The sequence below is a fragment of the Bos javanicus genome, chromosome 8 (genome assembly GCF_032452875.1).
Source record: "Bos javanicus breed banteng chromosome 8, ARS-OSU_banteng_1.0, whole genome shotgun sequence".
NCBI lineage: Eukaryota > Metazoa > Chordata > Mammalia > Artiodactyla > Bovidae > Bos > Bos javanicus.
This window is the reverse complement of record NC_083875.1, coordinates 62,395,786-62,409,140: the sequence shown is the minus strand read 5'-3', so window position 1 is coordinate 62,409,140 and position 13,355 is coordinate 62,395,786. Positions and strand designations below refer to the sequence as shown.

Here is a 13,355-nt window from a genome sequence, read left to right as displayed (position 1 = left end):
AAAACATCTAGATAGCCAATAGGCACATGAAAAGATGTTCAACAATGCTAATTAACAGAGAAATGCAATTCAAAACTACAATGTGGTATCCCCTTACACCAGTCAGAATGGCCATCATTAAAAAGTGTACAAATAATTAATGCTGGAGAATATGTAAAGAAAAGGGAATCCGTCTACATTCTTGGTGGGAATGTAAACTGGTATAAGCACTATGGAAAACAGTATGGAGGTTCCTTAAAAAACTAAAAACAGAATTGCCATATGATCCAGCAATCCCATTCCTGGGCATATACCAGAAAAAATCTAATTCAAAAAATTATATGTACCCCAATGTTCATAGCAGCATTATTACAATAGCCAAGACACAGAAGCAACTTAGATGTCCATGGACAGATGAATGAATAAAGAGGATGTGATAATATATACATATATAGAGGAATACTACTCAGCCATAAAAAAGAATGAAATAACACCATTTGCAAACATGGATGGACTTAGAGATTATCATACTAAATGAAGATAACATATGATATCACTCAAATGGGGAATCTAAAAGATGATATACAAATAAACTTATTCACAAAACAGAAACAGACTCACAGCCCAAGAAAACAAACTTATGGTTACAAAAGGGGAAAGTGGGGTGGATAAATTAGGAGTTTGGGATTAGCAGATACAAACTATTATTTATAACACAGATAAACAACAAGATCCTACTGTATAGCACAGGGAACTATATTAAATATGTTGTAATAAACCATTATGGAGAATATGAAAAGAATATATATAACTGAATCATTTGCTGTACCCCAGAAAATACTGTAAATCAATTATACTTCAGTAAAAACAAAAACACAATTAAAATACTCTATAATTCAGATTTTAATTATTTTACACTAATTTCTCAGTGGGAATATATTTACAAATATTTAAAAATTATAACCTATCACATTTTAATTTCTGCTTAATTCAATATTAGGATGCTTTCTCTAACATATACTATTGTATGTAACTACCTTCTCTCAAAGAAAAGAACTCCTCCAAGATAAAATTATATAGAATTATTTTCTATCAGAAATCAATATCCACAAGCACCATAATGGCCTTCCTGAAACAACAATTTAAAAAATTTCAGGCTTTTGTACAGGCTGTTTCTGCTACCTGAAACCACATTCTACCGATCTCTTGACCTGGATAACACTTATTTCCTTTTTAATACTCAACAATTAGCCCTTCTAGGAAGACTTCTCTCTATATCCAGTCTGGGCCAGATTTACTGATCGTCTAATTTCCCAAAGCACTCTATACTTCTATCACAATACTTAATATTACAGTGTAAGGGAATAACTTTAAAAGGCTATAAACTCCTTGAAGGCAGGCAAAACCTGTGTGCATAACTCACGGTTAGATCTTGTAGTACCCAACACACACAGTCCTACTCACAAATTCACAAATATTTATTAAATGAATGAACACTTCACTGCCTAGTGGAGGAGGTATTATAAATATATAGCTATACAAAATAAATATGTTGAGTAAGCAAAGAAAAGAGGACAGTTAGGAAATGTTTCATGGTGGTGTCATTTGAACTTCTTTTTTTAAAAAATGAGCAGGAACTCCCTAAGGGCAAGGGGTAAGCAAAGGTATAAAGGTATGTACAGGGATGTTGTACTGTGAGGCAACAGCAGTTAGATGTGCTGTGTGTGGAAAACGAGAGACAAGTAGAGCATAAATCATGGAATCATTCTATAGTGATTCCCAATAACTATTTCTTAATTATAAATACATATCCATTGAAAGTATTTTTTAAATGGAAAAAATCCACTACCAAAAATAACCACTGAAATTGATATTTAGCTTAATTCATGTATCTCATGCTTAATATTATTTTATAAATATTTTACATGTCATTATTGACAAAATAATTTTTAATGGCTGAATAGCATTCACTATGAATGAATCATAATCTTTTCTCTTTTTTAAACTAACTTGCAAATTGCTGGATATTTAGATTGCTGCCAATTTACTATTCAAAACACTATGATGAACATCCTAACAGTCAAACATTAACCACATTCCTAGTTGTTTTTCTAAATACATTTGCAGGAAAATGTATTGCTAAGTAAAAAGGGACTTTTTAAATATAAGGCTTTTGAATATAAATAGCCAAATTGTCCTCAAAAAAACATACTAATAATAGCCAGTTCTATGAGCAGTTAGAATAGTGTCTGTTTCTCCAAACCCTTCCCAAACAAGTTATTTATATATTAATTCTATTAAGTGCAAGGAAAAAAATATCATCTTGTTTTAAGCGGATATGTTTATTCTTGGTAAAGTTAAACTTTTTTCATATTAATTGGAATATTATATTTCTTCTGGGAATTTCTATTCCATATTCCTTACTGATTTCCCTCTTGCAAAATGAGTTATAAAATCTGTTTATAATAAGGATAATATACTTCAGTTTTTCAAATACAGCATGCTGAATGTTTTACATATGTTTCTATCTTTAAATGTTATTTATAGTTTTTACTATATGAAAATTTTAATTATATTGTCAAATCCATTTTTCCCCTTATACTTTTAAATTTACTGATGAGGCTTTTAATAGTATTTCAAAGACTTTCACACTTGACAGGAATTATATGATTTTTAAAAATACAAAATGACAAAGGCTAATGAAAAGTCAAACTTTTTAAACTGATTATCATCATAAAAGCATTTTCATACATTTGAAAAGTTTAGGGGAAAAAACCTAAGATATTTTATTTAGTATAGAAAGAACATAATGTACATATGGATTTAAAACCCCAGTGGGATTATATTGCTGTAGACCATACCAGTCCACCCTGAAGGGTTTTAAGCAAGAAAGTAACATGATTGGTTAAGACGTTCAGAAGAATCTCTGAGCTGACCAGGTTCCAAAAGTGTACTCATAAAAAATAAAATAAAGTGAGGGATCAGTTTAAAAATTTTGTCAATAAGGTCACTGAAAAAAATTACCATTGTTGCATAAAAGGATATTTTAATACTGCAGAAAATATAATCTTGGAAAAAAGTTAGTAATTTTGAACTGAATAAGTTTAATGAAAAATTCAATACTTAGACTTTAGTTTTCTCATTTTTTGCCTCAAAATATATGTTCAGTTATTCAGTCATGTCCGACTCTTTGCAACCCTATAGACCTATAGACTGCAGCACGCCAAGCTTCCCTGTCCTTCACAATCTGATGGAGTTGGCTCAAACTCATGTTCACTTAATCAGCGATGCCATCCGACCATCTCATCCTCTGTTGTCCCCTTCTCGTCTTTGCCTTCAGTCTTTCCCAGCATCAGGGTCTTTTCCAGTGAGTCGGCTCTTTGCGTCAGGTGGCCAAAGTACTGGAGCTTCAGCTTCAGCATCAGTCCTTCCAATGAATATTTAGTGTGGATTTCCTTCAGGATTGACTGGTTTGATCTCCTTGTGCTATACAGTGTTGAAAAAAATAAAGACTTGTGTGTCTTACAGGTGTAAGAAAGGAAGGAAGGTGACTGATGATAAGAACTCCTAAAAGTACTGGAGCTTCAGTTTCAACAACAGTCCTTCCAATGAATATTCAGGGCTGATTTCCTTAAGGATTGACTGGTTTGATCTCCATGCAGTCCAAAGGATTCTCAAGTTCTCCAGCACCACAATTTGAAAGTTATCAACTCTTCAGCACTCAGTCTTCTTTATGGACCAACTCCCTCACATCCACACATGACTCCTGGAAAAACCACAGCTTTAATATATTGACCTTTGTCGGCAAAGCACACGAGCTCAGTCAAGTCCAACTCTTGGTAACCCCATGAACTGTAGCCCACTAGGCTCCCATGTCCATGGAATTTTTCAGGCAAGATCACTGGAGTAGGTTGCCATTTCTTCATCAGGGGATCTTTCCGACCCAGGGATTGAACCCATGTCTCCCGTGTCTCCTGCATTGGCAGGCAGATTTGTTATCACTGCACCACCTGGAAAACCCTAAAGTTATGTCCCTGCCTTGGTTTGTCACAGCTTTCCTTCTAAGGAGCAAGTGTCTTAATTTTATGGCTGCAGTCACCATCTACAGTGATTTTGAAGCCCAAGAAAAAAAAATCTGCCACTGTTTCCATTCTTTCCCCATCTATCTGCCATTAAGTGAAGGGACCGGATGCCATGATCACAGCTTTTTGAATGCTGAGTTTTAAGCCAGCTTATTCACTCTCAAGAGGTTCCTTAGTTCCTCTTTAGAGTGGTATCATCTGCATATCTGAGGTTGTTGATATTTCTCCCAGCAATCTTGATTCCAGCTTGTGATTTATCCAGCCCAGCATTTCTGCATATGAGTTAAATAAGCAGGGTGACAATATATAGCCTTGTCATACTCCTTTCCCAATTTTGAACTAGTTAGTTAACTGTTCCCATGTCCAGTTCTAACTGTTGCTTCTTTACCAGCATACAGGTTTCTCAGGAGACAGGTAAGATGGTCTGTACTCCTATCTCTTTAAGAATTTTCCAGTTTGTTGTGTTCCACACAGTCAAAGGCTTTAGCATAGTCAATGAAGCAAAAGTAGATGTTTTTCTGGAATTCCCTTGTCTTCTCCATGATCCAACAAATGTTGGCAATTTGATCTCTGGTTTCTCTGCCTCTTCAAAACCCAGTTTGTACATCTGGAAGTTCTCAGTTCATGCTCTGCTGAAGCCTAGCTTGAACGATTTTGAGCAAAACCTTGCTAGCATGTGAAATGAGTGCAACTGTATGGTAGTTTGAACATTCTTTGGCATTGCCCTTCTTTAAGGATTGGAATGAAAAGTGACCTTTTCCAGTCCTGTGGCCACTGCTGAGTTTTCCAAATTTGCTGGCATAATGACTGCTGCAGTTTAGCTGCATCATCTTTTAGGATTTTAAATAGCTCAGCTTGAATTCCATCACCTCCACTTGCTTTGTTCATAATAATGCTTCCTAAGGCCCACTTGACTTCACACCCCAGGATGTCTGGCTCTAGGACATAATATATGCTCAGGTGACAAGTGTTGCCATATCCCTCTCCAGGGGGATCTCTCTGACTAAGGAATTGAACCTGCGTCCCCTGTACTGACAGGCAGATTCTCTACCTCTGAGCCACCAAGGAAGCCTAGGACATAATAGAACCCCATTTAACTCTAATACATGACTAAGGAGCTCTGGATAAATTGAGGTTTTCATTTTCAGAGGATAACAGCAACTGAAATTGAATTTTCTTAAAACAGGTACCAACATTTCATTGTACAAGGGAAATGTATCTTAAAACCAAAATCATATAATAAGCCTTTTTACATTTAATTATATGTAAATTCTTAGAAAGAGAATAAGTTAAATGTATGGGTTTTTACATAACATTTCCAATGAAATTATGATGCAGAATATGACATCCTTACTTTTGAATTTTGTACTATAATAAAAAGAGGGCCATTTCTGTATAATATTCAAGATCTTCATCAATTTTCCCAAATGCCTTTCCCTTAGTCCTATGAGATATTCACTTAATTCTCTGAAGTTTCTATCACGTCATCAATTCTGTCATTCTCTTTTTTGTAACTGATAACTGGTCTAACTCTATCATATCCTCATTTGCCAATGATTTTGACCAGTTCATTAATATCACTTCCCAGGGTCTTGCAAAATTGTACATCCTTTACAAGATCAGAAATTTCATGTTCCCCATGATAAGGACTGTACCCATATTATATTGTCTGAAATATAACAATCAGAAAAAGACCAACAAAGACAGTAGGAAGGAAAAGAAGATCCTAGAATATTTAAATGGGCACTGATTTTTTTAACTGCCATGTTGCTAAGTAAATATTATGATAACTTCACTTCCTCTTGCAACCTCATAACTAGGGAACCTTGATTATTATATGGACTCAAATCCTCATACAGAGTCCTCATGAATGAGAAAGAAGGCTGTAAAATGGGCTTAAGAATTTAAATTACATATTTTCCCCCTGACTTTCACATGAAGCAACAGAAAATACTCTACAAATATCAGTATTTTAACTTTACAAGATAAGCAAACCTCAAAACTAAGAAACGAACTACAAAACAGCACTAAGTATGTGGAAAATTACTATCTAGAACCAAACTGAGAAATGCACGCCTATATTTCTGAACAGTACACTGAGGTGGTCTAACGGAACTAAGTATGAATTCCAGTTCTATCACTTACTATATATAAGAGCACAGGCAAATCTCTTTATCTGAGTTGCAGTTTCTTCATTCCTTACAAATGGGTACAATATCTGTCTCACATCAGGATACTGTGAGGATTAAACAATATAGTGTATTAAAAGTGCTTCACAAAAGGTTTGGCACATGGTAAGCACTCAAAAAATAGAAGTTAGTATTATTAATAAGTAATGCACACTTAAGCTCATGCCAGAGGATCTTTCTGATGTTTATTCAAAACACTTATGAGATACGTACTTCTAAATGGCTTCATAATCTGTTTTTCTAACAGATAAGAGGCAATTTCAAATTTGTGTCAGGTACTAGAGCAAGCACACTGACAGCAGCAGATGAGAACTGATATTGAAAAACAGCACAGATTCTAACAGCAAATTAGTCAGAGGTCATTTTGCATAGTGGCAAAGAACCTGACATGTCTTTTCTGAGATGAGAAATTTTTAAATTGTAAAAATATTAGAAACATAAAGAAAATAATGAAGAATATAATACACACCTGTGATACCCACCACCCAGCTTTATCACATTTGAACATTTGGTTATCTTTTAGATTTTTTTTTTGAACATTACAAACAATCAAAGAACCCTGTATATCCCTCCCCAATCCCATTCCCCTCCCTCCCTTTCCAGAGGGAACCACTATCCAAAATTTGTTACTCCCCTTGCAAGTTTTTAATACTATGAATTTACAACTGTATATCCATCCATAAGCAATTTAGTTTTGTTTTGCATTCAACTTATTTTGTCAGTATTTAATGAGCCCCCACATGTGGCACAGTTCCAGGTGCTGGGGATAAAGCAGAGAACAAATACATGCCCTCATCAAGTTTATGTTTATTTATTTTTAAACTTTATATAAATGGTATCACACTGTGTACAGCTCATTCTACAATTTGTTTTTCTGGCTCAATCCTGAATTTCTGAGATACATCTCAGATGCTGATGTTTCTACTTCATTTAACCGATGTATAGTATTCCATTGTATGAGTATACAATTTATTTATAGTCCTCTTGATGGAGATTTGTTTCCAACTTCTATTACTGACAATGCTATAATGAAACTTCTTTGCACATTGCTTTATTCATATGTGGTTTCTTTTAAACAACTGATATTCAGTTTTAACCAGATATTGCTAAATTGCTCAAAATAATTTTACCAATTTATACTCCATCAATAATGTCTAAGTGTCTATTTTTCAGCATCTTTGCCAATACTTGTTCTTTACTGCTATTTTATTTGCATTTCCATGATAACTAGTAAGCTTGAAAATCTTTCCATATTTATTGCTCATTTTATTGATATTTTCTCTTAGTGAGTCTCTGCCTATTTTGCTCTAAGGTAATTTATTCATATATTCTGGATACTAATCCTTTTCTTGGCTATGTGCATAGAAAATATCTTCTCCCACCAGCTTATCGCGCATCTTCTCACACTGTTATGTCTTTAGTTACAACGAAGTTTTAAATTTTTTTTAATTTTTTTTTATTCAATTTTAATTAAAAAAAATTATACATGTGTTCCCCATCCTGAACCCTCCTCCCTCCTCCCTCCCCATACCATCCCTCTGGGTCGTCCCAGTGCACCAGCCCCAAGCATCCAGCATCGTGCATTGAACCTGGACTGGCATCTCGTTTCATATATGACATTTCACATGTTTCAATGCCATTCTCCCAAATCTTCCCACCCTCTCCCTCTCCCACAGAGTCCATAAGCCTGTTCTATACATCAGTGTCTCTTTTGTTGTCTCGTATACAGGGTTATCGTTACCATCTTTCTAAATTCCATATGTATGCGTTAGTATACTGTATTGGTGTTTGTCCTTCTGGCTTACTTCACTCTGTATAATAGGCTCCAGATTCATCCACCTCATTAGAACTGATTCAAATGTATTCTTTTTAATGGCTGAGTAATACTCCATTGTGTATATGTACCACAGCTTTCTTATCCATTCATCTGATGATGGACATCTAGGTTGTTTCCATGTCCTGGCTATTATAAACAGTGCTGCGATGAACATTGGGGTACACGTGTCTCTTTCCCTTCTGGTTTCCTCAGTGTGTATGCCCAGCAGTGGGATTGCTGGATCATAAGGCAGTTCTATTTCCAGTTTTTGAAGGAATCTCCACACTGTTCTCCATAGTGGCTGCACTAGTTTGCATTCCCACCAACAGTGTAAGAGGGTTCCCTTTTCTCCACACCCTCTCCAGCATTTATTATTTGTAGACTTTTGGATCGCAGCCATTCTGACTGGTGTGAAATGGTATCTCATAGTGGTTTTGATTTGCATTTCTCTGATAATGAGTGATGTTGAGCATCTTTTCATGTGTTCGTTAGCCATCTGTATGTTTTCTTTGGAGAAATGTCTATTTAGATCTTTGGCCCATTTTTTGATTGGGTCATTTATTTTTCTAGAGTTGAGCTGTAGGAGTTGCTTGTATATTTTTGAGATTAGTTGTTTGTCGGTTGCTTCATTTGCTATTATTTTCTCCCATTCTGAAGGCTGTCTTTTCACCCTGCTAATAGTTTCCTTTGATGTGCAGAAGCTTTTAAGTTTAATTAGGTCCCATTTGTTTATTTTTGCTTTTATTTCCTTAACTCTGGGAGGTGGGTCATAGAGGATCCTGCTGTGATGTATGTCAGAGAGTGTTTTGCCTATGTTCTCCTCTAGGAGTTTTATAGTTTCTGGTCTTACGTTGAGATCTTTAATCCATTTTGAGTTTATTTTTGTATATGGTGTTAGAAAGTGTTCTAGTTTCATTCTTTTACAAGTGGTTGACCAGATTTCCCAGCACCACTTGTTAAAGAGATTAAATTTTAATATAGGTGACTTTATCAATCCTTAATGGTTTATACTTTTTTGGTGTGTCTTAAAAAGAATCCTTTATTGTACTTAGAATATATTCTATATTTCTTCTAAAAACAAAGAAACAGGCAGTTATTTTTAGTTATGATATGAGGTAGAAATCTAATTTCATTTTCATCTTTTATATATATCAGGTCAGATCAGATCAGTCGCTCAGTCGTGTCCGACTCTTTGCAACCCCATGAATCGCAGCACGCCAGGCCTCCCTGTCCATCACCAACTCCAGGAGTTCACCCAGACTCACGTCCATCGAGTCACACACAAAACCAATCTCTTTTCCATTTCCCCCCACTGGTTTGTAAATAACCTGCTGTCATAAATCAAATTTACATGTAGGCATGTGTCTGTTTCTGGAAGTTCTATTTCATTTCATTGGTCACTGAATTTATCCCTGTCCTAAGATAAGGTCTGATATCTAAAGGGGTGGGTACTCTTATCATCTCAGTCTTCCTCAAAGTTTTCTCAGACATTCTTGGTGCTTTATCATTAAGTATGAACTTTTATATCAAGTTTTAAAAAAAAACAACCCTTTAAAAAAAAATAAAAATAAAAAATCCTGTTGGGATTTTTTATTAAAATTGCACTAAATTCATAGACTACTTTAGGGGAAGAACTGACTTCTTTATAATACTGAGTTTTCTCCTCCAGAGAGTTGCATTTCTTCTCACAGCACTACTAAGCTGGAACCAATTTAAAATTGCTGGCTGGAGGGGTTTGGACCATATGGCTGTGTGAAGGCTGCATGAAGGCTAGCTTGTCATTAGTAACTCACAGAGATTTTTGACATGCCTCTACCCAGTGCCACAGTCTAGATGAACAAGGTGGTTTATTTCTAGAAAACCTTTATGCTGAAACTGTAGCCCTTTGCAGAATTTGTAGCCCCAGTCTTATGCATAGTTTTGTACTAGACTCCTCACCTTGAACTGGATGTAGAATTAACTCTCCTGTCCTTTGTACTTCTCATACCTGTCAAAACAGAAACTCAAAGAGTCACAGGCATTTAGCAGATGCCTCCAGGGTAAAAGCCAGCTGAATACATGTTTACTTCTTTGCATTCTTGCTTCCACTTCATATTTGGCCCTAGGAGTCCTTACTTTCTTATCAGCTCAACTCTACATTAAAACAATATTAAAAAAAAAAAATTATCCAACATTTCTGTTTTTAGCAGAAAGGTTATTCAAAGTATTTAAAATCTTTTACAACTTAATTTTTATTTGCTTGATTTACCAGTTTTTGTACAGAACTGTATTAAAACCTCTTACTATGATTATAGACATGTATTAGTAATTCCTTATTATTCTGTTTTTGCTTTCTTAATTTCAAGTTTTATACAAGTTCATGATTATTATATATGCTTGGTGGATTTTTCTTTTAATATGTAGTTACACTTTATCCTTATCAAAGAAAGCCTCTGGTCTTCCATCTGTTCCACAGGGATAACCTACATCAATTTTCTTTTCCCATTTCTGGGTAGTTTTATTTTTGCTATCTTCATAAAGAGTATATGTGTGATCTTATTTTTTATTCAAATTTCTATCTGTCTGTTAATAAAGAAGATCAATTCATTTATATGTAAATGTAGACTATTAATATTTTGGACCTATTTCTACTTCTTGTTTTCTATTTATCTTTCCTTTCCTTTGCTTTTTTATTTTCACTTTTTTAAGTTTCCCTTCTGTTTACTGACCAAGTTTTTAATAGTCTCTGCCACCCCCTACCCCACTCTGCTGGTTTGAAAGCTATAAATGAAATTTTTATTAATTTTTTATCATACACATTTAATCATAAATTGTTCTGAAAGAGTCAGAAATTACTTAGTATTTCTATCCTCTTCCTAAACATGATGTGAATCTTAAATGTTATACCTTCCCACTGAACAAAACTCCTTCACCCATACAACCTATTTGTTGTCACCATCCAGAGCTACAGTGTGCAATTTGGTAGCCATTAGACACATGTTGCTTTTGAGTCCTTAATATGTGGCCAGTCTGACTCAAGATGTGCTCTAAGTTTAAAATATACACTGGATTTTGAAGATTTAGCATGAAAAAAAAAATGGAAGTAAAATATCTCAGTATTTTTAATACTGATAGCATGTTGAAATAATAACATTTTAGGCATACTGGAGCAAATAAATTATTAAAAATTAGTGTCTTTATGTGACTATCAGACAATTTTTAAGATAGTGCTGATCTAGAGCTTTCATTGTAACTTTGTTTTAAATGCACCTTCTTCCCCCTAAAATCCTAACCTACCTTCTAGTAATAATAACATTTATAATTATCATATATAATTGAAATTATTTATCCTAGAATAAGAATTTATCTGGATATGAAATGGTATCAAACATTACTTTGTCTTGCTGCTGCTGCTGCTAAGTCGCTTCAGTCGTGTCCGACTCTGTGCGACCCCATAGATGGCAACCCAGCAGGCTCCCCCGTCCCTGGGATTCTCCAGGCAAGAACACTGGAGTGAGTTGCCATTTCCTTCTCCAATGCATGAAAGTGAAAAGTGGAAGTGAAGTCACTCAGTCGTATCCTACTCCCAGCGACCCCATGGACTGTACTGATATTTAAGATATTACTCCTTTTTCTTCTAGCATCAACTATTAGTGATAAGAAATCAGGTAGTTTAATTATCATAGCTCCATAGATAATCTGGCTTCTAACTTTGGTGGTAAGATTTTCTTTATTTTTGATATCCTAGAGTTTCATCACAACCTGTCCAGATGTGAATTTATCTTTGTTTAACCCACTAAACACTACAGTTTACTTTTAATTCAAGAATTCAGGACTTTTTTCAATGCAAAAAATTCTCAGCCTTTGTGTCTTCAAAATTTAGTTCTCCTCCAATCTCTGCAACTTCTTTTTTTCTGTATTTGATATATTACATATCTCAATTAATCTCTAGGTAAAATTCTTAGTAATATTTTCCAACCCATTAATTCTCTCATCAGTGGTGTATAGGGTAATACTTATCCCATCTATTAAGTTTTTTAATATACCAACTATATTTTTAATTTATAAAAGTTCTAGTTACTTCTTTTCCATATTAACCTATTCTTGTTTCATCTCTTTTGTTTCATAATTTTGAGCTCTCTATTAATGGAAAGTATCTGGGTTTTTTTTTTTTTTCTGTTAACTTATTTGAGCATCCTAAAAATGTTTTAAAGTGTCATCCAATCAATGGAATACTATGCAGCCGTTAAAAAGAATAAAATCATCCCATGGGTACAAATATGGAATGATCTCTAAATATGTCATTAAGTGAAAAAACCAAGGTATGTATTAGTATGTGTAGAATGCTACCATTTATATAAAAGTGTATACATATATATGTGTGTGCGTGTGTGCATGTATGAGTGTATGTGTATATATGTTTGTACATGCATAAACTATTTCAGAAAAGATACCAAGAAACTGGTAATAGTGGTTGCCTCTGGGGAGAGGAACTGGGTGGCTAGGGGACAGAGGTGGGAGACAGACTTACTTTTCACTGTTTACCCTTTTGTACCTTTGAATTTTGTACCACTTGCATGTATTACCTAGTCAAAAAAAATAAATAATTCATTTTTAAAAATAAAGTCTTTGTTGGACTACTCCATTAAAGTAATTTCATCTGGAGAAAATGCCTGTTCCAGTTGCTGATTTTGTTATATTAATATTAGATTACCTTAATGAGTTTTAGAATTTTGGTTGTAGACTCCTTTTGAGTAAGAAAGATGAAAAAACAATTTCTTTCTCTCTTCCTATTTAATGATTTTATAGTTGTCCTATTTGGATTTCTGGACCCAAATCCAATACTCGGTCTCACTGAGATCAAAGCTTCCAGTTTCATGATGATATCGGAACCATCACTTATATACCTTCAATCACCGACTCAGCAATGGCTTCATTCAATTCATGGTCATGAGGCTATACAAATCTTTATCAGCTAAAAGCTATAGCCCCAGGTAATTAACAGCTTTCCCCTTTTTACAGCCTTTCACAAATATAGGACAGACATTCCAACTAAACCCCTGGCTTCATGTAATAATTCTGGTTCTGGTTCCTGCCTCACATGAAATACTTTAGCATTTTTGATTCCTGACAGGAGTTAAACTACTACATGTCAGTGCCAGCCTGAAAACCCAGTGGGCTTGTGTCTTCAGTTCTTTAACAGTTTTTTCTGTATGTTCCAGTCTGGCCATATGGCCACAAAGATGTTTATGTTGTTTCAGAGCCTAGCTGTATCTTTTGTGCTATTTAACCTACTGTTCTATATGTTTG

General features: G+C 34.7%; 1 protein-coding gene and 1 long non-coding RNA gene across 3 annotated transcripts in view; one reads left to right on the top strand and one right to left on the bottom strand.

The window, feature by feature from the left end:
• DCAF10 (DDB1 and CUL4 associated factor 10) overlaps positions 1 to 13,355 on the bottom strand; it is a 54,107-nt gene that overhangs the window by 23,832 nt on the left and 16,920 nt on the right. The window lies entirely within an intron of this gene.
• Positions 2,548 to 12,670, top strand: LOC133252786 (uncharacterized). The gene is made up of 2 exons (XR_009738078.1): positions 2,548 to 7,681; positions 9,029 to 12,670. It is a non-coding gene; the product is annotated as an uncharacterized LOC133252786 (long non-coding RNA).